This window comes from Ranitomeya variabilis, chromosome 1 (genome assembly GCF_051348905.1).
Source record: "Ranitomeya variabilis isolate aRanVar5 chromosome 1, aRanVar5.hap1, whole genome shotgun sequence".
Taxonomy (NCBI): domain Eukaryota; kingdom Metazoa; phylum Chordata; class Amphibia; order Anura; family Dendrobatidae; genus Ranitomeya; species Ranitomeya variabilis.
The window spans coordinates 433,109,615-433,133,156 of record NC_135232.1 but is presented as its reverse complement, the minus strand read 5'-3'; positions in this window follow the sequence as shown (position 1 = coordinate 433,133,156).

Below are 23,542 nucleotides of genomic sequence, written 5' to 3'. Positions count from 1 at the left end.
TGGGGAGCAGAAGGTACAAGAGCAAAAGACACTGCCGAGAACCAGCTGACGGTACTGGAACCCAGATGGGTAGCCGAAGGTCCAAGAGCCAATGGAACTACTGAGGACCAGCTGACGTTACTGGAACCCGGTTACTAAGCAGGAGGTACCCGTGCCTGAAAGCACTACCAAGGACCACCTGACGTTGGTGGAACTCGGATACCCAGAGGGAGGCACCTAAGCCAAAGGCTCTGCCTGGCACCAGCTGACGGTACTGGAACCAGGATGGGGAGCAGAAGGTACAAGAGCAAAAGACACTGCCGAGAACCAGCTGTGACGGTACTGGAACACAGATGGGTAGCCGAAGGTCCAAGAGCCAATGGAACTACCGAGGACCAGTTGACGTTACTGGAACCCGGTTACTAAGCAGGAGGTACCCGTGCCTGAAAGCACTACCAAGGACCACCTGACGTTGGTGGAACTCGGATACCCAGAGGGAGGCACCTAAGCCAAAGGCTCTGCCCGGAACCAGCTGACGGTACTGGAACCAGGATGGGGACCTATTCAAGCTTGTCTTCTTAGAGCCCCAACTACTGGGGTTGGAGCAAAGGGTCAGCAGGGGGAGCAGAGTGTAGGCCGAAGCCTGCACTGGAGGCATTTGGAGGTCTGTTGTGTCTGCATGGCATTTGCAAGACACAATGGCGGCTACACAGCAGGGGAACAGCTGGCGTTACTGAACCCCACTGACACATTGGCTGGTGTTTTTCTCTGTGCAGCCAGCACTTCCGGGCACCAACTGACGGTGTTAGAGCCCAGGGACAGCAGGAGGAGAGGGAGCAGAGTGTAGGCCGAAGCCTGCACTGGCGGCAGCTTTGTGTCTGCGTGGCGTTTGCAGGACACGATGCCGGCTACACAGCAGGGGAACAGCCGGTGTTACTGAACCCCACTGACACATTGGCTGGTGTTTTTCTCTGTGCAGCCAGCACTTCTGGGCACCAACTGACGGTGTTAGGCACTCCCCCTGACGAAGGATAATTAATTCCGAAACGCGCGTCGGGCGAGGCGCAGGCACAGGATTCGGACCCCTCAGGTTGATATAACTATATAGTTGCTGCACACTTTTTTATACTCGTGGTCCCAGCATAAGCTGGCACTTCATGAACCTAGTGATAGGTTCCTGCACACTCTCTATGTTTATAGTTGGAGACTGGAAGTAATTAGCACCTGACACTGAAGCACTTGGTCACTTTATTTGAGTCATGGTATATTTGCACACTTTATAATGATATATTTTGCGATTTTGAGATTTTGATTTTTCACAATGAATATGAATTTTATGCTATTTTCACACAAGAGAGATCTATTTATGTACAGTACACTTTAGTATATCCTGATATAGCAGTGGGGGTGTAATTAAGGAACGGTAATTATACCTTATGTTCCTGGTGCCGCGCAATTTTGTTAATTTTAATCTGTTTAATTTTAAATAATATTTTTTTTTTGAGATATTGTAACCATTGCCACACCCATAAATAAAGGCACATTTTAATATTCCTATGCTTTGGTACTTTTTACTGGTATTCAATCCTTGCTGTATTGCTTTGGTTTTAGTTAAGTTCTGAATCTTGCAGACGCTGAATGAAACACGTATAACATTTAGCCCCTTATACAGTCAAACTGTCTTGGAGGCGTGACTTTCCTTCTTAATGAGACGCAGCACAGCTGTCAAAAATCCCATCTTGGTGCTGGGCGCAGCCTCCTGAGCATCGTTATTAGCTGTACAGGAGTCTGCGCTGTCGTGTTATCCCTTGGCCATGCGCTGTTAGCGCTGCCCGTCTTCTGACATCATTTCATGTCGGCCGGTGCGGTTCGCGTTGACCATGAATCCCAGCCCTGCAGTGTCTTTTCCTTAATTCACACTGTGGGTCTGGGATTCATGGCCTTGCGCAGTAAATATGTTTGCCTCTCACTCGTGTCCTTACACCTGCTACAGACTGTGCGGCGTCAGCTGATCCCTTATCGCATGCCACGGCCATGAAGCCATACAGTCTGAAGAAGGCGGAAGGAGATGAGTGACAACAGGCGAAGATATTGACTGCTCATGCCCGTCAATCACACCCTCGCAGTCAAAATAAATAAGACACCGAGGGGCGTTGTGTCGGGCAGGGCGGCTGCAGAGGCGCACCCAGCCAACCAATGATGTCAGAAGACGGGCAGCGCTACCAAGGGGGTTGCAGCGTGTCATTACAAAGGAAAGTCACACCTCAGGGACGGTTTAATGGTCTCAGGAGACACATTTTAGACGTGTTGCGTTCGGAGTGTGCAAGGAGAGTAACTTAATGAGCCACCTTGTACAAATGCAGCATTACTGCTGTACAAGGTGGCTGTTATACATACAAACACCTGGGGGGGGGGACAGGTTCCCTTCAATTTCAGTTCTTGTGTCTGCGTGTGGTTTGCAGGACACGATGCCGGCTACCCAGCAGGGAAACAGCTGGCGTTACTGAACCCCACTGACACATTGGCTGGTGTTTTTCTCTGTGCAGCCAGCACTTCCAAGCACCAACTGACAGTGTTAGAGCCCAGGGACAGCAGGAGGAGAGGGAGCAGAGTGTAGGCCAAAGCCTGCACTGGTGGCAGCTTTGTGCCTGCGTGGCGTTTGCAGGACACGATGCAGGCTACACAGCAGGGGAACAGCTGGCGTTACTGAACCCCACTGACACATTGGCTGGTGTTTTTCTCTGTGCAGCCAGCACTTCCGGGCACCAACTGCCGTTGTTAGAGCCCAGGGACAGCAGGAGGAGAGGGAGCAGAGTGTAGGCCGAAGCCTGCACTGGCGGCAGCTTTGTGTCTGCATGGCGTTTGCAGGACACGATGCTGGCTACACAGCAGGGGAACAGCTGGCGTTACTGAACCCCACTGACACATTGGCTGGTGTTTTTCTCTGTGCAGCCAGCACTTCCGGGCACCAACTGATGGTGTTAGAGCCCAGGGTCAGCAGGAGGAGAGGGAGCAGAGTGTAGGCCGAAGCCTGCACTGTCGGCAGCTTTGTGTCTGCCTGGCGTTTGCAGGACACGATGCCGGCTACACAGCAGGGGAACAGCTGGCGTTGCTGAACCCCACTGACACATTGGCGAGGTGTTTGGCTCTGTGCAGCCAGCACTTCCGGGCACCAACTGGCGGTGTTAGAGCCCAGGGTCAGCAGGAGGAGCAGAGGGAGCAGAGTGTAGGCCGAAGCCTGCACTGGCGGCAGCTTTGTGTCTGCGTGACTTTTGCAGGACACGTTGCCAGCTACACAGCAGGGGAACAGCTGGCATTGCTGAACCCCACTGACACATTGGCGGGTGTTTTTCTCTGTGCAGCCAGCACTTCCGGGCACCAACTGGCGGTGTTAGAGCCCAGGCTCTGCGGGAGGAGCAGAGTGTAGGCCGAAGCCTAATTGAACCAATTTTAAAGGTAACCTTTAACCCCCCCTCAGGTGTTACAAACTAGAAGAGCCACACCTTGGGCATCAGTAATGCTGCCCAAGTCAAAGGTTGCTCTTTTAATTTTGTTCCTTGCACACACTGAATGAAACACGTACAACATTTAGGCCCTTATACAGTCAAACTGTCTTGGAGGCGGGAGTTCCCTTCGTAATGAGACGCAGCACAGCTGTCAAAAATGCCACCTTGGTGCTGGGCGCAGCCTCCAGGGCATCGTTATTTGCTGTACAGGAGTCTGCGCTGTCGTGTTATCCCTTGGCCATGCGCTGTTAGCGCTGCCCGTCTTCTGACATAATTTAATGTCGGCCGGTGCGGTTCTCGATGCCCATGAATCCCAGCCCAGCAGTGTCTTTACATTGTTTCACACTGTGGGGCTGGGATTCATGGCCTTGCGCAGTACATATGTTCGCCTTTCACTCGGGTCCTTACACCTGCTTCAGACTGTGCGGCGTCAGCTGATCCGTTATCGCATGCCACGGCCATGAAGCCGTACAGTCTGAAGAAGGCGGAAGGAGATGAGTGACAACAGGCAAAGATATTCACTGCTCATGCCCAACAATCACACCCTCGCAGTCAAAATAAATAAGACACCGAGGGGCGTTGTGTTGGGCAGGGACGGTTTAATGGTCTCAGGGGACACATTTTAGACGTGTTTCGTTCGGCGTGTGCAAGGAGAGTAACTTAATGAGACACCTTGTACAAATGCAGCATAACTGCTGTACAAGGTGGCTGTTATACATGCCAACGCCGGGGGGGGAGGGGCCCTTCAATTTCAGTTCTTGTGTCTGCGTGGCGTTTGCAGGACACAATGCCGGCTACACAGCAGGGGAACAGCTTGCGTTACTGAACCCCACTGACACATTGGCTGGTGTTTTTCTCTGTGCAGGTAGCACTTCCGGGCGCCAACTGGTGGTGTTAGAGCCAAGGGTCAGCAGGAGGAGCAGAGGGAGCAGAGTGTAGGCCGAAGCCTGCACTGGCGGCACCTTTGTGTCTGCGTGGCTTTTGCAGGACACGTTGCCAGCTACACAGCAGGGGAACAGCTGGCGTTGCTGAACCCCACTGACACATTGGCTGGTGTTTTTCTCTGTGCAGCTAGCACTTCCGGGCGCCAACTGGCGGTGTTAGAGCCCGGGGTCAGCAGGAGGAGCAGAGTGTAGGCCGAAGCCTGCACTGGAACAAGTTGAAAGGGAACCTTTAACCCCCACCCCAGGCGTTTGTTGCTGAAAGAGCCATCTTGTACAGCACTAATGATGCAAAAGGAAAAGGTGGCTCTTTTAATTATGCTCCTTTCAAAGGCTGAACTAGACACGTGTCCCCTCACACCGTTAAACCGTCCCAGAGGTGGGACTTTCCTTTGTAATGTGACGCAGCCCAGCCATCATTCCTACCCCCTTGGTGCCGTGCGCCACTTCCTCAGCGTTGTTTGATTCTGTCCCGGAGCCTGCGCTGTTATGTTATCCCTTGGCCGGCACACTTAGCGCTGCCCATCTTCTGACATCATTTGGAGTCAGGCTGGCTGCGCCTGTGCGGCTGCGCTGGCCGAGATCCCGCCTCGCAGTGTCATCTAATGTAATCCCACCGCGGGCCTGGGATCCCTGGCCATGCGCAGTGCATATCCTCGCCTCTCACTCCCCTCCCTCCGGCTTCTTCAGACTCTGCGGTGTCACGGCTGTGGCATGCTATTAGGGATCAGCCGATGGCACACAGTCTGAAGAAGGTGGAGGGAGATGAGTGAGAGGCGGAGGTGAAGATATGCTCTGCGCATGCCCATGGATCCCAGGCCCGCAGTGTGATTAAATCAGAAGACACTGTGAGGCGGGATCTCGTCCAGCGCGGCCGCACAGGCACAGCCAGCCTGACACCAAATGATGTCAGAAGATGGGCAGCGCTAAGTGTGCCTGGCCAAGGGATAACATAACACTGCAGGCTCCGGGACAGAATCAAACAACGCTGAGGAGGCGGCGCACGGCGCCAAGGGGGTAGGGATGACGGCTGGGCTGCGTCACATTACAAAGGAAAGTCCCACCTCGGGGATGGTTAAACGGTGTGAGGAGACACATTTCATAAGTGTGTAGTTCAGCCTTTGAAAGGAGCATAATTAAAAGAGCCACCTTTTCCTTCTGCAGCATTACAGCTGCACAAGGTGGCTCTTTCAGTAACAAACGCCTGGGAGGGTGGGGGCGGGCCGTTTCCCTTAAATTTGAGTTGTGCCAGTGTGGCGGTCGCATGACACGTTGCCGGATACACAGCAGAAGACCAGCTGACGTTACTGAACCCCACTAACACATTGGCGAGGTGTTTGGCTCTGTGCAAACAGCACTTCCGGGCAGCAACCAGCATTGTTGGAGCCCAGGGACAGCAGGAGGAGCAGATAGGAGGTATTGCAGCACACACAGCAGGGGAGCAGCTGACGTTACTGAACCCCAATAACAGAGGAGCGACTGTTGACTGTGTGGACAGCACTTCCAGGCACCAACAAGCGGTGTTAGAGCCCAGGGACAGCAGGCGGAGCAGATAGGAGGTATTGCAGCACACACAGCAGGGGAGCAGCTGACGTTACTGAACCCCAATAACAGAGGAGCGACTGTTGACTGTGCGGACAGCACTTCCAGGCACCAACTAGCGGTGTTGGAGCCCAGGGACAGCAGGAAGAGCAGATAGGAGGTATTGCAGCACACACAGCAGGGGAGCAGCTGACGTTACTGAACCCCAATAACGGAGGAGCGACTGTTTACTGTGCGGACAGCACTTCCAGGCACCAACAAGCGGTGTTAGAGCCCAGGGACAGCAGGCGGAGCAGATAGGAGGTATTGCAGCACACACAGCAGGGGAGCAGCTGACATTACTGAACCCCAATAACAGAGGAGCGACTGTTGACTGTGCGGACAGCACTTCCAGGCACCAACTAGCGGTATTAGAGCCCAGGGACAGCAGGTGGAGTAGATAGGAGGTATTGCAGCACACACAGCAGGGGAGCAGCTGACGTTACTGAACCCCAATAACAGAGGAGCGACTGTTGACTGTGCGGACAGCACTTCCAGGCACCAACTAGCGGTGTTAGAGCCCAGGGACAGCAGGAGGAGCAGATAGGAGGTATTGCAGCACACACAGCAGGGGAGCAGCTGACGTTACTGAACCCCAATAACACGGCAGCAAGTGTTAACTGTGCATCCAGCACTTCCAGGCACCAACTGGCGGTGTTAGAGCCCAGGGACAGCAGGAGGAGCAGATAGGTGGTATTGCAGCACACACAGCAGGGGAGCAGCTGACGTTACTGAACCCCAATAACAGAGGAGCGACAGTTGACTGTGCGGACAGCACTTCCAGGCACCAACAAGCGGTGTTAGAGCCCAGGGACAGCAGGCGGAGCAGATAGGAGGTATTGCAGCACACACAGCAGGGGAGCAGCTGACGTTACTGAACCCCAATAACAGAGGAGCGACTGTTGACTGTGCGGACAGCACTTCCAGGCACCAACTAGCGGTGTTGGAGCCCAGGGACAGCAGGAGGTGCAGAGGAACACCGTTTAGGCCGAAGCCTGATTGGAGCAAGTCGAAAGGGAATCTTGAACCCCCCCCAAAAAAGGCGTTTGTAGCTGAAAGAGCCAGCTTTTGCATCACAAAGGATGCCAAAGGAAAAGGTGGCTCTTTTCATTATGCTCCTTGCAAACACACTTTTAAAGTGTGTCCACTGATACCGTAAAACCATCCCGGAGGTGGGACTTTCCTTTGTAATGTGACGCAGCCCAGCCGTCATTCCTACCCCCTTGGTGCCATGCGCCGCCTCCTCAGCATTGTTTGATTCCATCCCGGAGCCTGTGCTGTTATGTTATCCCTTGGCCAGGCGCACTTTGCGGTGCCCGTCTTCTGACATCATTTGGAGTCAGGCTGGCTGCGCCCATGCGCCCGCGCTGGCCGAGATCCCGCCTCGCAGTGTCGTCTAATGTAATCCCACCGCGGGCCTAGGATCCATGGCCATGCGCAGTGCATATTCTTGCCTCTCACTCCCCTCCCTCCGGCTTCTTCAGACTGTGCGGTGTCACGGCCATGGCATGCTATTAGGGATCAGCTGACGGTGCACAGTCTGAAGAAGGTGGAGGGAGATGAGTGAGAGGTGGAGGCGAAGATATGCACTGCGCATGCCCATGGATCCCAGGCCCGCAGTGTGATTAAATCAGAAGACACTGTTAGGCGGGATCTTGTCCAGCGCGGCTGCACAGGCGCAGCCAGCCTGACACCAAATGATGTCAGAAGATGGGCAGCGCTAAGTGTGCCTGGCCAAGGGATAACATAACAGCGCTGGCTCCGGGACAGAATTAAACAACGCGGAGGAGGCGGCGCACGTCGCCAAGGGGGTAGGAATGACGGGTGTGCTGCGTCACATTACAAAGGAAAGTCCCACCTCTGGGATGGTTTTACGGTATCAGTGGATACACTTTAAAAGTGTTAAGTTCTGCGTGTGCAAGGAGCTAAACAAAAATAGATACCTTTTCCTTGTGCAGCATAACTGCTGCACAAGGTGGCTATTTCAGTAACAAACGCCTGGGGGTGGACAGGTTCCCTTACATTTCAGTTGTTGTGTCAGCGTGGCGGTCGCAGGACACATTGCCGGCTACACAGCTGGGGATCATCTGACGTTACTGACACCCAATAACACTGGGTCGTATGTTTTGACTGTGCAGACGGCACTTCTGAGCCTCAACTGGCGGTGTTGGAGCCCAGGAATTACAGTTCAGGTGGTAGAAAGATGAACACAACAGGAGACCTGGATACTGTAGACAGTCACCCAATTATTTAATCAGGAAGAGGAGTGGCAAATTCCTGCGAGATCCAGGCCTGGTTCATTTTCAGGAAAGTAACCCGGTCAATGTTATCGGAGGATAGTCGCATGCGACGGTCAGTTAGTACACCACCTGCAGCACTAAAGACGCGTTCCGATAATACACTAGCCGCAGGGCAAGCCAGCACCTCCAAAGCATACTGGCTTAGCTCTGGCCATGTATCCAGCTTAGAGTCCCAAAACTTGAAAGGGGAAGAGCCGTCTGGGAGTACAGCAAGAGGGCAAGACATGTAGTCTGTCACCATCTGACGGAACCGTTGCCTCCTGCTGACTGGAGCCGTCTGTGATGGTGTAGACATTTGTGGCGGGCACACAAAACTGTGCCACAGTTGGGCCATACTGGTCTTGCCTTGGGCAGAGGCACTGCTTCTGCTCCCTCTTTGTGCAGAGCCTCCTCCACTGCCTGGACGCACTGAGCTGCTTTGTAAAGCACTAGCAGCACTTCTCTCAGTTGGACTGGAGAAAATGACGGAATTCACCAGTGTGTCTTGGTACTCCCGCATTTTACGCTCCCGGTTCAACGGTGTGATGAGGTTTTGTACGTTGTCCCGGTAGCGAGGATCGAGGAGGGTGAACACCCAATAATCAGCCATGTTGAGAATGTGGGCGATGCGTCGGTCGTTTCTCAGGCACTGCAGCATGTAATCAACCATGTGCTGCAGACTGCCAACTGGCCAAGAAACGCTGTCCCCTGCTTGAGGCGTGATCTCTGCCCGCTCGTCATCACCCCACCCTAGCTGTACACACTGACTACTGGACAATTGTGTAATTCCCTCCTCTGGACGGATGTCTTCCTCCTCCATTGACTCCTCATCCTCCTCACAAAGTGTCCCCTGCCTACGCGTTTGTGAGGAACCACGTGGCGCTGACTGTCCAGAAGATGATTGAAATGGTGAATCCTCATCCTCCACCTCTTCCACATCATACCTTAGCGCTTGCAGTGATTTTTCAAGCAGGCAGATAAGGGGGACAGTCATGCTGACTAGTGCATCATCTGCACTCGCCATCCGCGTGGAATAATCGAAGGGACGCAAAACCTGGCAGACGTCCTTCATAGTGGCCCACTCTGTGGTTGTGAAGTCTGAACGGCGCTGAGTGCGACTTCTTTGCGCCTGATGCAGCTGGTACTCCATTACTGCTTGCTGCTGCTCACACAACCGCTCCAACAGATGTAACGTGGAATTCCACCTGGTAGGTAGGTCACATATGATGCGATGTTCCGGAAGGCGGAATCGGTGCTGCAGAGCCGCAATGCGCGATTTTGCCGTGCTGGAACGCCGCAAGTGAGCACACTCTAGGCGGACCTTGTGCAGCAGTGCATCAAGATCCGGATAGTCCCTCAAAAGACTCTGCACGACCAAGTTGAGCACATGTGCCAGACATGGGATGTGAGTGAGGTTGCCGAGGCCCAGAGCTGCCACCAGATTTTGGCCATTATCACACACTACCATGCCTGGCTGGAGATTCGCTGCCACAAACCACACATCGCTCTCCTGCTTGATGGCATTCCAGAGCTCCTGCGCTGTGTGGCTTCAATTCCCCAAAGAAATTAATTTCAAGACGGCCTGTTGATGTTTTTCCATGGCTGTGCTCATGTCGGTCGTAACAGGTAAACGTTCACGGGTCCATGTGGAGGTGGACTGTGACGGCTCCTGCAGCGATGATTCTGAAGAAATTGTGTAAGTGGAGGAGTCAATGCGAACAGACTGGATTCCTGCAATCCTTGGAGTGGGCAGGACACGTCCTGTGCCACTCGCACGATCTGTACCCGGCTCAACTACATTAACCCAATGGGCAGTGAGGGAAAGGTATCGCCCCTGTCCATGTTGACTGGTCCACGCATCGGTGGTGAGGTGGACCTTGCTACTGACGGCGTTCAGTAGTGCATGTTTTATGTGTCCCTCCACATGCTTGTGCAGGGCAGGGACGGCTTGCCTGCTGAAATAAAAGCGGCTGCGCACATTGTACTGTGGGACTGCCAATGACATCAAGTAACGGAAGCTGTCAGTCTCCACCAGCCTGAATGACAGCATTTCCAGTGACAGAAGTTTGGCAATGCCTGCAGTCAGAGCCTGTGCTCGTGGGTGGTTTGCTGAGAAAGGCCGCCTTTTCTCCCATGCCTGTACTACCGATGGCTGTAGACTGGGCTGAGAGTGTGAGGATGACTGGGAACGTGGTGCTGCGGGTGTAATTACAGTGGGTCTCTGGACAACAGTGCCAGAGGTTCTTCCATGGCGATCCTGGGAGGAAGCCGAACCAGCTGTGTGTGAGCTGGAGGAAGAGGCAACACGAGCTGAAGAGGTGGTAGCTGCCGCTGTTGGTTGGCCTAGCTCTTCAGTGTGTTTTTGTAACTCCGTCGCGTGCCTGGTCCGCACATGTTTCCACATGTTGGAGGTATTGAGGTTGCTGACATTTCTCCCTCTTTTGACTTTGTGATGACACACCTTGCATTTGACATAGCAAATGTCATCTGCAACTGTGTCAAAAAGGACCAGGCACTGCATGTCTTGGGAGCACTCTTTTTGGCTTTTGGAAGAGACATGCTCCTAACGGGTGCCAAAGTGGAGGCTACAGGATCCGCAGTCTTCCCCCTCCCTCTCCCTCTTTGGCCCATTCGGGTAATCTCTTCCTCAGAGCTGCTCCCACCACCTTCCTGTCCCTCACGCCATGATGGGTCAAGGACCTCATCATCTACACTACCCTCTGCCACCAACTGCTCCTCCTGGGTAGTCTCAGCAGCAGAGCACGCACCAGAAAGTGGCACCTGAGTGTCATCAGCGGATGCGTTCTGCGGTGTGGTGACCGGAGGCACTGGCCCACCCGCCTCTTCAGACTCAGAGAGAAAAAGCTGTTGGGCATCACTGCACACTGCCTCTTTTTCCATTTCTCCAATGCTGCTTGGCTGGCCCCCTGTTTCCAAGCCAAGAGATTCAGAGAACAGAAGTAGAGACGGCTCCTGTCCTGGGCTCTCTCTCTGCCTGGGCAATTTGGCAGGTGGTGAAGAGACAGATGGGTGCTCTCCAGTGCTCTGTGTCTGAGAGGATGTGGCACTAATTGAAGTCGATGCGTTAGCTGCCATCCATCCGACAACGGCTTCAATTTGGTCTTCACGCAGCAGCGGTGTACGGCGCTCTCCGACAAAGCTGCGCATGAAGGACTGTTCCCTGCTGAAACTGGGTGATGACGAGTCACCGGTGCCCGCAGCAGGCACAGAATCCCCACGTCCTCTCCCTGATCTGCGCCCACGCCCACGTGCCTTACTCCCTGCCTTCTTCATCTTGGTTGACTGATAAAGATAAGCAGAAAAGTACTAACGGCTTAGTGTGCTTATTCCTGAACAGCTCCTAACAGGTATAAGAAACACTAGTTTTCTAAAGTGTGGACTAGACTTTAATATGAGCTAATGTGGCCTACACAACTGTAAAGGGGTGTGTTTGGTGAACTTTATTATTTATTTATTTTTTGGGGGCTGAACTGACAACAGGGCGAGCTGCACTCACACGGAGACCGTGCAGACAGCCGTAAACGGCGCTGCAAGGCCCCAAAAACCTCCTCTACGTTATCCTATGTAGTGTTTTTCCACAATTTAGCTGGATACGGGTGGAAAGCCACTAATAGGAATTATTTGAAAAAATGTGCAGCGGCCTGCACTATTTGCAAAAAAGGACAATGGAATGGATAGAACTGTATGAGTCAGTGAACCACCCTGAGCTGGATACAACCGGCTGTGGCTGCACACAGACTACAGGGCGAGCTGCACTCACACGGAGACCGTGCAGACAGCCGTAAACGGCGCTGCAAGGCCCCAAAAACCTCCTCTACGTTATCCTATGTAGTGTTTTTCCACAATTTAGCTGGATACGGGTGGAAAGTCACTAATAGGAATTATTTGAAAAAAATGTGCAGCAGCCTGCACTACTTGCAAAAAAGGACAATGGAATGGATAGAACAGTATGAGGCAGTGAACCACCCTGACCTGAATACAACCAGCTATGGCTGCACACAGATTAGAGAGTGGGCTGCACTCACACCCACAAACACACACACAGAGAGACCTTGCAGATCGCTGTGAAAACAGCACTGCAAGGCAAAAGCAAGGTGAACACACAGCGGTTGCTAAATTAGCCTGGGAAAAGCACAAAGAAGCAAATCGCTATCTCAACTGGCCCTCAGTCAGAACACAGCGTCCTGTCACTAACTGAATTCAAAGCAGAGTGAGCCCAAAATGGCGCCAGCGACTTTTAAACTGCAGCATGACATCATTTCAGCAGCCAATCACAGCCTTGCCAGTAGTTTCATGCCCACCATGCTGAACAGGATGTGCCCACACTTGTAATCATTCCTCATTGGCTGAATTTGTGCTGTTTGAATTGAGAACTTCCAATTCCGGTATCCGATATGCGGCAAGTATCGGATCTCGGTATCAGAATTCCAATACCGCAAATATCGGCCGATACCCGATACTTGCGGTATCGGAATGCTCAACACTAATGACTAGGTAATTTTTTATCTAAGTGGTGAAAAAAAATTCCAAACTTTGCTAAGAAAAAAAAAATTGCGCCATTTTCCAATACTCGTAGCATCTCCATTTTTCATGATCTGGGGTCACTTGAGGGCTTATTTTTTGTGTGCTGAGCTGGCGTTTTTAATTATAGCATTTTGGTGCAGATACGTTCTTTTGATCACCCATTATTGCATTTTAATGCAATGTCACGGCGACCAAAAAAACGTAATTCTGGCGTTTCAAATTTTTTCCCGCTACGCCGTTTAGCGATCAGGTTAATGCTTTTTTTTATTGATAGATCGGGCGATTCTGAACTCGGCGATAACAAATATGTGTAGGTTTGAGGTTTTTTTATTGATTTATTTTGATTGGGGCGAAAGGGGGGGTGATTTAAACTTTTATATATTTTTTATTTTTTTCACATTTTTTTTACTTTTTTTTTTACTTTTGCCATGCTTCAATAGCCTCCATAGGAGGGTAGAAGCAGGCACCACTCGATCGGCTCTGCTACATAGCAGCGATCTGATGTTCGCTGCTATGTAGCAGAATTGCAGGTGTGCTGTGAGCGACGACCACAGGGTGGTGCTCACAGCTGCCGGGGATCAGTAACCATAGAGGTCTCAAGGACCTTCATGGTTACTATTCTGAAGCATCGCCAACCTCTGATCATGTGATGGGGGTCAGCGATGCGATCTTTTCCGGACGCCCGGCCGGAAGCGGTAGTTAAATGCCGCTGTCTTCGTTTGACAGCGGCATTTAACTAGTTAATAGGCGCGGGCAGATCGCAATTCTGCCCGCACCTATTACGGGCACATGTCAGCTGTTCAAAACAGCTGACATGTCTCGGCTTTGATGCGGGCTCACCGCCGGAGCCCACATCAAAGCGGGGCTTCTGACCTCGGATGTACTATCCTGTCCGAGGTCAGAAAGGGGTTAAATAGGGCTGAAGGAGCAGTTTGTGGAAAGAAGGAAACCCACTCCTCTGCCATGTCTGTTGCCAGAGCGAGGAGTGTGGGTAAAGTGGAGGCCACCTTAACTCAATGCAGCAGGGGAGGCCATGTCGGGGGGAGTCAGCCAGGTCTCGGTGAGGGACAGGAAAGAAATATTGTGGGAAGTAAATAGATTGTGGATCACGTGGAGCTGATTGCAGAGGGAGCAAGCATTCCAAAGTGCTTCGGAGAAAGGAAGCAAGGGGTGGGGGTCAGTGGCATAGATTTTAAGTGTGAGGGAGTGTGGTAGTTTCTCTTAGTGTGAGAAGTAAAGGGGTGAGGATTAGTGGGATGTATGAGGTGGGGGGGCAGGATTTGGGGATATGTCACCGGTAGTGAGAAGAAGCAGAGAAAGGGAAAGCAGTTGGGTGATGGAGAGTGATCGGCTGATATTATATTTTAGTAGGAGAGGTCTGAGGTTAAGGAGCAGGTCTGCAGATAAAGTGAGGTAGGGGGTAGGAGAGAGAGGGAGATAATTATTTGGTTCGAGGGTGCAGGGGTTTGGGGATAGCGAAGGAGAGTGAGGATTAGTGGAGCAAAAACGGTGAGAGTAAATGAGAGCATGGTTAAAGAGCAGGGTAAGAAAAGAAATGGTAAGTCAAATTAGAAGACAGTGATTAGTCGACAGTGATTAGTCTTACCTTCTGACCGATTTCTGGACTATTTCTGGTATATTTCTGATGTTACACTTAAAAGATGTCACGTCAAGTGATGTCAGATTTGACCAAGGTCATATCTGACCTGCTCCATTCAGTTTATGCCATTCAAGTGTCCGTGAAATGAAGCCAGGTGAGAGAGGGGAGGAGGAGGGAGCAGGACAGTTCACAGCAGGTAACAATTAACAGATTGCAGTTAATAGAACATTTGACTAGCATCAAAAATGAAGACAGAGGCAGGATAAGATCGAACGATGGGGATAGGTGTGAGGAGCACAGACATGTCAATATGCATTCAGTAAATTTGCAGTATGATACATGGAATTTAAGTCAGGGAAGAAGCAGCAGCGTACCAGTTAGAACAGAGGGAGAGGAGTACATGGGATTCTGGGGTGCAGTGGGTATTCCAGATTAGGAGATAGTTCAGACGTACCAATTAGAACAGAGGGAGAGGAGTGCATGGAATTCTGGGGTGCAGTGGGTATTCCAGATTAGGAGATAGTTCAGACGTACCTGTGGATGAAAGCAGAAGGATCAGGGCATGACAGCATGAAGGAGAATATACCATGGGTTATCATTTTAGTATATTTCTGATGTTACACTTAAAAGATGTCACTTTAAACACCTGAGCAAGAGTCTTAGCATTCAGAAGTGCCCCTTAATGAGACAAAATGAACCATTTTACTGAACCTATCTACAACCACTAAAACCACAGTCTTGCATCCAGATACCGGTAGGTTAGTAATAAAATCCATGGACAAGTGGGTCCACAGTCTACTAGGAATAGGTAGTGGAAGAAGGGTACTAGATAGACAGGTATGCAATACTTTAGATCTTGCGCAGATACTGCAAGCAGCTACTTGTTCATCCACATCCCGATGCAACCTTGGCCACCAATAATGACGTGAAAGGAGGTCCGCGGTTGCCTTACCACTTGGATAACTGAAAAACACAGAGATGTGATGTTCCTCAATTACTTTGCGGTGCAGATTTGGTGGTACAAATAACCTTCCTGAAGAGCAGGAGTCTCAGGCATCCCCCTGGGACTCCAACATCTCACTTTCTAGCTCAGGGTACAAGGCTGAAATTGCTATACCCTCCTGCAAAATTGGGACAGAGTCCTCATGGTCATCACCATCAAGGAAGCTCTGGGACACAGCATCAGCCTTAACATTTTTGATCCCTGGATGGAAAGTAACCACAAAATTTAACCTTGCAAAAAACAGGGACCATCTAGCTTGCCTAGTGTAGAGATGTTTACCTGATTGAAGATATGACAAGTTCTTACGGTCAGTGATAGCAGTAATAAGGACAGCCCCCTCCAACTAATGTTACCGTTCTTCAAATGCCAATTTAACTACCAAAACCTCCCTAAAACCATGTCATAATTTCTCTTAGCCAAATAAAACTTTTTAGAAAAGAAGGCACATGGATGCCATTTACCAGGGAATGGACCCTGATACAACATAGCTCCAACCTCCACATCTGACGCATCAACCTCCACAACAAAAGCCTGGGAAACATCAGGTTGACTAAGTATAGGAGCCATGGAAAAACAGCTTTTAACCGCTTTCCAACATCGGGCATAATAGTATGCCGATATCAGACTCCCTCTGATATATACAGCTGGCATGTGCTTACAACAGCCGTGGGTGGAATCGCGATCCATCCACAGCTGTTTACTAGTTATATGACACAATAAATCATATCAGGAAAAATAGCACCCAAAAAGAACCAAGTACTAAAGATGTTAAATTTTATTGAAAAAACACTAAAAACATTAATTAAAGTAATTAGGAAAATGACAATGGTGAAACTTTCTCAAAAATGCATTTGCATTATGCAATAGAATTTACCGATAGACATAGTATAAGTGTTAAATGTATCAGAGCTCAAGGGTACACAAGAAAGCAAGGGAGACCAAAAGAGGCTGTATGCCAAAATTGGAATAATGTGCTGAGCAAGAGAATAGAGGAAGAATGAATTTGCTGCGGTGCCAGCTGCCCCAATGCGCAATTTGGCACAACAGTGCCTTCTATCAGGGGAGTGGCATTGGTAAGAAATGTGAGTCTTAAATACATTGGATGGGCCTATCCAGGTGGGTGTTAGTACTGAATGTGATGCTACTTTCTAATGGCGCATGTGGAGTTGGCCACTCCCGGAAGTCAGCATCACTGAGGGTGTCATCGGAAGAGAGGACCTGCGTCATATGGCACCGTACACATGGAATCACATGAGTGGGGCTGCAGACACGAGCACGCCCAGACCCGAGGAGAGACTTCCTCAGTGGTGCCAAGCAACAAGGCGCCAATACACATGCGCACAAGCAGGTAAATATAGATGACATGAGGGATACATAATTACTAAGTGTGAGGAAATGACAAGAGTGAAGCTTCAGTGCTTGCAAACAGGGAATATAATGAAAGGATTGAAGTGAAATAAAATGGGATGAACATGGAGAGAAGTGCAATAATTACATAGTTAAATACTACAAGAATGATGAAAGCCTGTCATTGGGAAAACAAATGGAGGGAAGTGAAAATACATGAAAAAATGTGCACTACAATTTTGTATTGCAGATGGGTGTGTCTACCTGTACATAGGAATTGTGTAGTTAAATGATGCTGTAAATCTCTGACAGCGGCATTTAACTCACATTTCCGGGAAGAGCGATGTAAATCACGCCCATCTATGACACCGTCACGTGACCGTGGGTTTTCTGTGTGCAAGTATGTGGGACGTTTTGATTGTAAGCTTGCGAGCAGGGACCTCACCCCTAATGTCACTGTTTAAATTGTCTTAACTTGTACTGAATTTATTGTCTGTACATGTCCCCGGCCCGCTTAATTGTAAAGTGCTGCGGAATATGTTGGCGCTATATAAATAAATAAAAAATCATTATTATTATTATGCCGCCCGTAAAAAAGGGATATGTCTATGTGTGGGGCACACGGTCCATGGAAACACACTGACGTGCACAGATCCATTCATTTGAGCGAGTTTCTGTATGTCAGTGTCTCCGGTGCATGTGAAAACTGTCACCACACTTACCGGAGACACAGATGTGTGAAAGAGGCCTAAAGCTGAGGAGGGAGAAAAGAGCGATTCTCCTCCTCCTCTGCAGGGATGGATAGTAATTGGTGGAGGGAACTGTTGCTGAACTGCCTCCACCAATCACATATCTGTCTCTGCACACTATTTATTGTTGCAACTATGGTACTCACAAGTCCGAGATCCTTTTAGGAAAGGTGAGCAAACAACCTCCATCATCCCTCAGAATATACTGTATCAATGGGTATATTCTGAAGGATGATGAGGGTTATAGCCATATTTAGTGTAAACATACACTGTAATGTAGTGTCCAAAGTGTTTATTGCAAATGTGACTACCACCTGTTGGGTGTCGAGATCCCACATCTTCACAGGGGGCATCTCGAACCATCTCCGCTGCGGTCTCCCATTCTTCTCCAGCCGCAGTGGAGTCTGCTCAGTCCCAGGGTCTAGCTCAGGCTGATACTGGACGACTGGTTACTGCTGCCTTTCCAGCTTCTGCCATTGTAGCCAGTACTGGGCAGTGGCGAGCAGACATTTTTGGAACTAAGTCCTGCTCTTCCCTTTCTGAGCATGCCCAGGGCAATATCTCTCTCGTTGGAGATCAAGGGTCACATGCTTAGATACTGCAGCAAATCCCATTGGTCCTTTAGGAAGGTCCTGAAGGTGTTCTTCTGTGGCTGACTCCCATTGGTCCTTCTGGGAAGGTTCTGTTCTTGCTACAGCTATAAAAGGTTCGCATGGCCATACGGCCATGCGCTAGTGTACATTTGGAATCGTGTGTGTGTTGATGAGTGCAAGTCGTTCTTTAAAATCCCCTCCCTTGTGTATGACTGTTCGCAAAAGGTGGATGCTTGCTGTCTAGCGCCCGACTAAGCTGTCAACATAAAGACACACGATACAGCATCTATTGCTTTAACCGCCAGTGCGGCGCCGTGCGCTTATAGAGCGCTTTCCTATCCCAAGTCTGGGTGGTTAGTGGCGTCTGCCAAAGCGGCCCAGCACGCACTCTTGTGCTTTAAGTTATATTTTCTGATACTTTGACACCCCATTTGCGGTGTCGGGCGCAAATGGTCGGAACGTACTCTAATCCTGTGTCTTGGCATAGAGTTCTGAGAATCCTTGCTTGCGCTCTTGGTGTGGTACTGCGGCCCTGTGACGCAACAGGGTTTGCTTCCTTCACACAGGGTGAAGTTAACCCGTGTGTGTATCCACATTGTACCGCCATATAGTCCGTCATTACTCAGCAGCAGGTTCCATCTCTGCACGGTGGACCCCAGGCTGCGAACGCACCTTATACCATCTCTCTTATAATTTGGTGCATTCCGCTAGCCCTAATATTACAATAGCACCAGGGTCTGGCTAGTAATGATGGACAAACAGCAATTCTTGCTGTACATCCAGCAGCTGGAGGGTAGGTTGGCAGCTCTCAAGCGCACAACCTCAGCTGTTGATGTAACCGCAGTTGTTGTTCAGGCTGCTAGCGTGGCTGCAGCAACCTTGTCCACTGCCACCCCTGTTCTGACTCTATCTCCCCTCCCGCTGCCAGCAAAATTTTCTGGTGATAGTAAGTCTTGTAGGGGTTTCATGAGTCAGTGCTCTATACATCTCGAGCTTCTGGCCACACGTTTCCCCACAAAGCTGGCTAAAGATTCCCCATAATAGAGCGTCATCCTCAGATAATATTTTTGTATTTTACTAAAGGTTTTAGCACACTATTTGGATCAAAATGTTTTTTTACTTATTTTCCTCTCTAAAATCTAGGTGCGTCTTATAATCAGATGCATCTTACAAAGCAAAAAATATGGCATATGCACAACAGCAGAGACCTATTAAATCAAAAGAACCATCCAAACTGTGCCTACTAGTACACCTTTCTGATTGAGAAAGGCTGCTCGTATTCAATGTGCGTATCAATATTGTATTATTACAACATCCATGAATCAATTTGCCCACAAAATATGTGGGTTCTATATCACTTATAGTTGTTTATTACACATTACACCTGTATTGTGATCAGACAATTGTCTGGTTTAAACAAAGAGTGCATCCGTAAGTCACTGTGAAAAATGTAGGCAGACTAATCCTTGATTCACAGTGCCAGCTATGCACAACATGGATAATCATTAAGCGCATACATAATTGCACAGCCTTCACTTCTAGTGTATGCTGGTTTCTGTCACAAACTTGATTCACAGTGCCAGGTATACACAACATGAATAATTATTAGGCACATACAAGATTGCATATTATTCATCTCTAGTGTATGCTGGTTGCTGTCAAAACCTATTATATCTTTCAAATGAAATTCATCTGTAAGCATATCAAGACAATTTGTAAGCATATATGTGCCATAGACAGTGATAGTTATAATAAAAAATATTATGGACATCAAAACCAAAATGTAACCATCTTGTAGGTTTAAAAGAGGATTGATCTCATACAATTAGCCAGAGATTTGTATGGGAACCATATATAGGTAACGCTGTCCGCAGTGGAAAGGGGATATCCTTCTCAAACAATCTCCTCACACATTTTCTCAAAGTTGATTGATTCATCAGAGGAACTCTTTTTTATCTACACTAGATCCATTGCACAAGGACCCATATTACTCGAGTCGTCAGTAGTTAGAACGAAATTACTGCTGTGATAGGAGACTCACCAGCCTGCTTCTCATTAAACCCACCTCACCGTGATGGCTGCGCCCATGGCAGGTGATGCGTTTTCAGTCCATGGACTGTATTTCAGGCATTTGACCAACACATCAGGTTGCTGAAATGCGGAACCCCGGCAGTGACTTCACCTCCAGTGATCGAGGCCAGCAGACTGGCCTATTAGCATGATGGTCATCTTGAGTGAGCTAAGGGAGAAATGTTTCTCCCTATCTCATCTGCTGGGACAATATTGTCCTACAAGAGGGAGGACATACATCAAAACCAGTCCTATATGCCTTGGCTGAGATTGGCAAATTGCTGACCTCAGCAATGGTGACTCATATTCCTAAGTCAGCATCATCGTTCATAACAGCATAGTGCAAGAATAACCATGCAGTAAGCTACATATCAATGGTTCCTGAAGAGGTGGACCAGACAAATCACTCCACCAGTGAGCACAAGGGTGACCAACAGAAAAGGGAGTAAGCAACACAGTGACTCCTTCACTTGGTCATATAGTATTGAGTAGGTATACATGTACCTGACACCACCGATCATAAAAAAAAAACAACAACCAAACAAAGTGGGGTCAATGAAAAGAGGGGAGGGATGGGGACTATCAATCCCTATTTGACACCTATCCTGTACCAATCCCTACAGAGGTTGGCAGTCACCCTAAATACCTAGACAATGTGGTGTCCCCACTCAACAGTAGCTGACCCTGATATAACTGATTCTATGCAAAGCCTATATTGAATAAAAAGCATGAAGGAAAGCTGCTCATTTAACCCCCTAGTAGCGTGTGTAAGGTGCATGGTCGGCAGTGTGAAGATCCATCACACTTCTCTCTGTAAAATCAGCCTATACGAATGATTTTGTCAATTCCTGTGAATTTGATCTTATCATTGTCCCCTTGATGTGTTCAGTTTATGTGATTGGCCTCAGGTGTGTCCCTTATATTGACAGTATTCCATAGGTGCACTTTTCTGGAATTCTCTTCTTGTCATGTCTACATACCCTTCCCTGCATACACATGTGGCCTCGTACACTATGCCTTGTAGTGCAGCGGGGTTGGTGCAGTCTGACAGACAGGCGGTGACCACAGGAAAGTTCAAAACAAGTGTCTTTTAATGCCCAAAGAAAACAAAAAATATCCTCCAGATCGCAGCAGGGAAAACAAGACCATCTGCAACCGAGACCGGATGCCATGGGTGACTGCACCGCTGTACCTGCTCAGGGGTGCCATGCCTTTTGGCTCCACTTGGCTACGTGTTGCTTCACACAGGCTGAGCTCTGCAGAGTCTCCTGCTCTACACGCTTGTAAACCAAAACTGACACACCCAACCCTCTGCTGCAGGGGTTTTTACAAGGAACCGGTGGTCGTAGGACACATGGAAAACCCGGCCGGGGAGGAAATGGACAGCCCCACTACCTTCCCATAGTCCATTTAAAAAATAAAATCCCATGGCAGGCTTTCCTAAATCTGCCTTGGACATATAGCTTGCCCAAGACCAACACTTTTATTTTGCATTGCAATCATAGCTATGCCTGTGACTCCCGCGACCTCAATATGCTTCTGTGCGCATCCTGAGGGACACATAGCGACTCTCGCAAATGACACTGGTCACTTCCTCACAGCCCTTAGAATGCTAATTGATGAAATGTTTAATAGTGATGAGTGTATTTGTTTTGAAAATGATAGCTAAACATAAATTCGGCATGAATATGGCACATTCGGATTTGTGATTTCAACCCTGTGCAAAATTTTATAAAATCAGAAAAAATCAGTAACATTCAGTAAAAGTGCAGGAAAATATTTGTGTTGCCACAAAGGTATTTTCAGCACTTTAGCAACAATAACAGTTGTGTATCACGAGCGTTTGGCACGTGTTTTATGAAGGGAGGGGGTTTGAAGAGCTCAGAGGTGCGGCATTCTTGTAAACAGTCATTTTTTTCCCTAACTTTATGTGTGCAGATTGTGGCTAGCCAATCAGGGGGCAGGAAACATACACAATGTCCTGACACAATGGCTTGTGTCATTGGCTGCTAAAATCATGTGTTCCTCTCCATATAAATAGCGGACATGTTGTTTTAGCCCCATTTTGACATTGTAATAGTGCAGAGAGGCTGCTACTAACACTGGCACTGTTAACGGCAAGATTTTAGCTAGTTAGCTAGACTGTTGTATATAAGTCAGATTGCGTAGCTAGCTACTGTCCAGTGTGGCTGTTAAATTTACCTTCCAGCATTTTTGTTTATTTTTTTGCCATTACTGAGATCCACAGACAAAGCCAGCAGGGCACATTTCAAACAAGTGTGTTGTGCGCTGCTTCTATTATGCTCCATTCATGAGTATAGCATTCTAAATAATATTTTTTCACTAGCTAAATATGAAACAGCCTGCTGTATCCCACCTTGTCATTTTGTGCTGTGGTGATGTGAAACTGTCTGCAGACCTAAGGCACATTTAAAAAATATATAATTTTTTTCTGTTGCTAAATGTGAAACAGCCTGCTGTATCCCACCTAGTCATTTTGTGCTGTGGTGATATGAAACTGCCTGCAGAACTAAGGCAGATTAAAAAAAAATTCTGTGGCAAACAGCTAGACGGCCCATAGTATCACACTTTGCCATTTTGTTCGGTTGAAATTAAGCTGTAGAGGCCTGATCCAGAGGCCACAAAAATCCTTTTGTTCCTAGAGTCATTCAGTAGGGGACCTGACTTTAAAATAGTTTGCAGCATCTAGTGTGTTAAAGAGGCTTGAACCAAACACCACAAACAATTGTTCTGTTCCTGGTGTCATGCAGTAGGGGACCTGAATTCAAAATAGTTTGTATCATCTAGTGTCTTAAAGAGGTATGATCCAGAGGCCACAAAAATTCTTCGGTTCCTAGGGTCAAATAGTAGGGGACCTGACTTTAAAAGGCCACTGTCACCCCCTCCAGCCGTTATAAACTAAAAGAGCCCCTTTGTGCAGCAGTAATGCTGCATTCTAACAAGGTGGCTCTTTTAGTTTTTGCTTCTGTTATTCCCTCAATAAAGCGTTATATAATTTTCCCTAAATACCTGTCTTTGTACCTGGAGGCAGGTCTGAAGCCTCCTCTGTGAAGCGCCCAACTGCCGTCACTCATTTCTTCTGGGGCGATGGTCGCCGCCCCCTGCGCGCTGTTCTTCTTAAATCCGGCGCCTGCGCTGTGCGTGCCTGCCTGGGGCAGGCGCAGTGTTCATTGGCCGTCATAGCTCAGATGCCGGGTGCCTGACTGCGCCTGTGCGGGCAGTGCGGCCACCCTGTTACTGAATCCCCACCCCGCACTGTGTTATGCATTATGCACAGTGCAGGGCTGGGATTCCTGGGCATGCGCACTGCGCTTGTCAAACGCTCCCC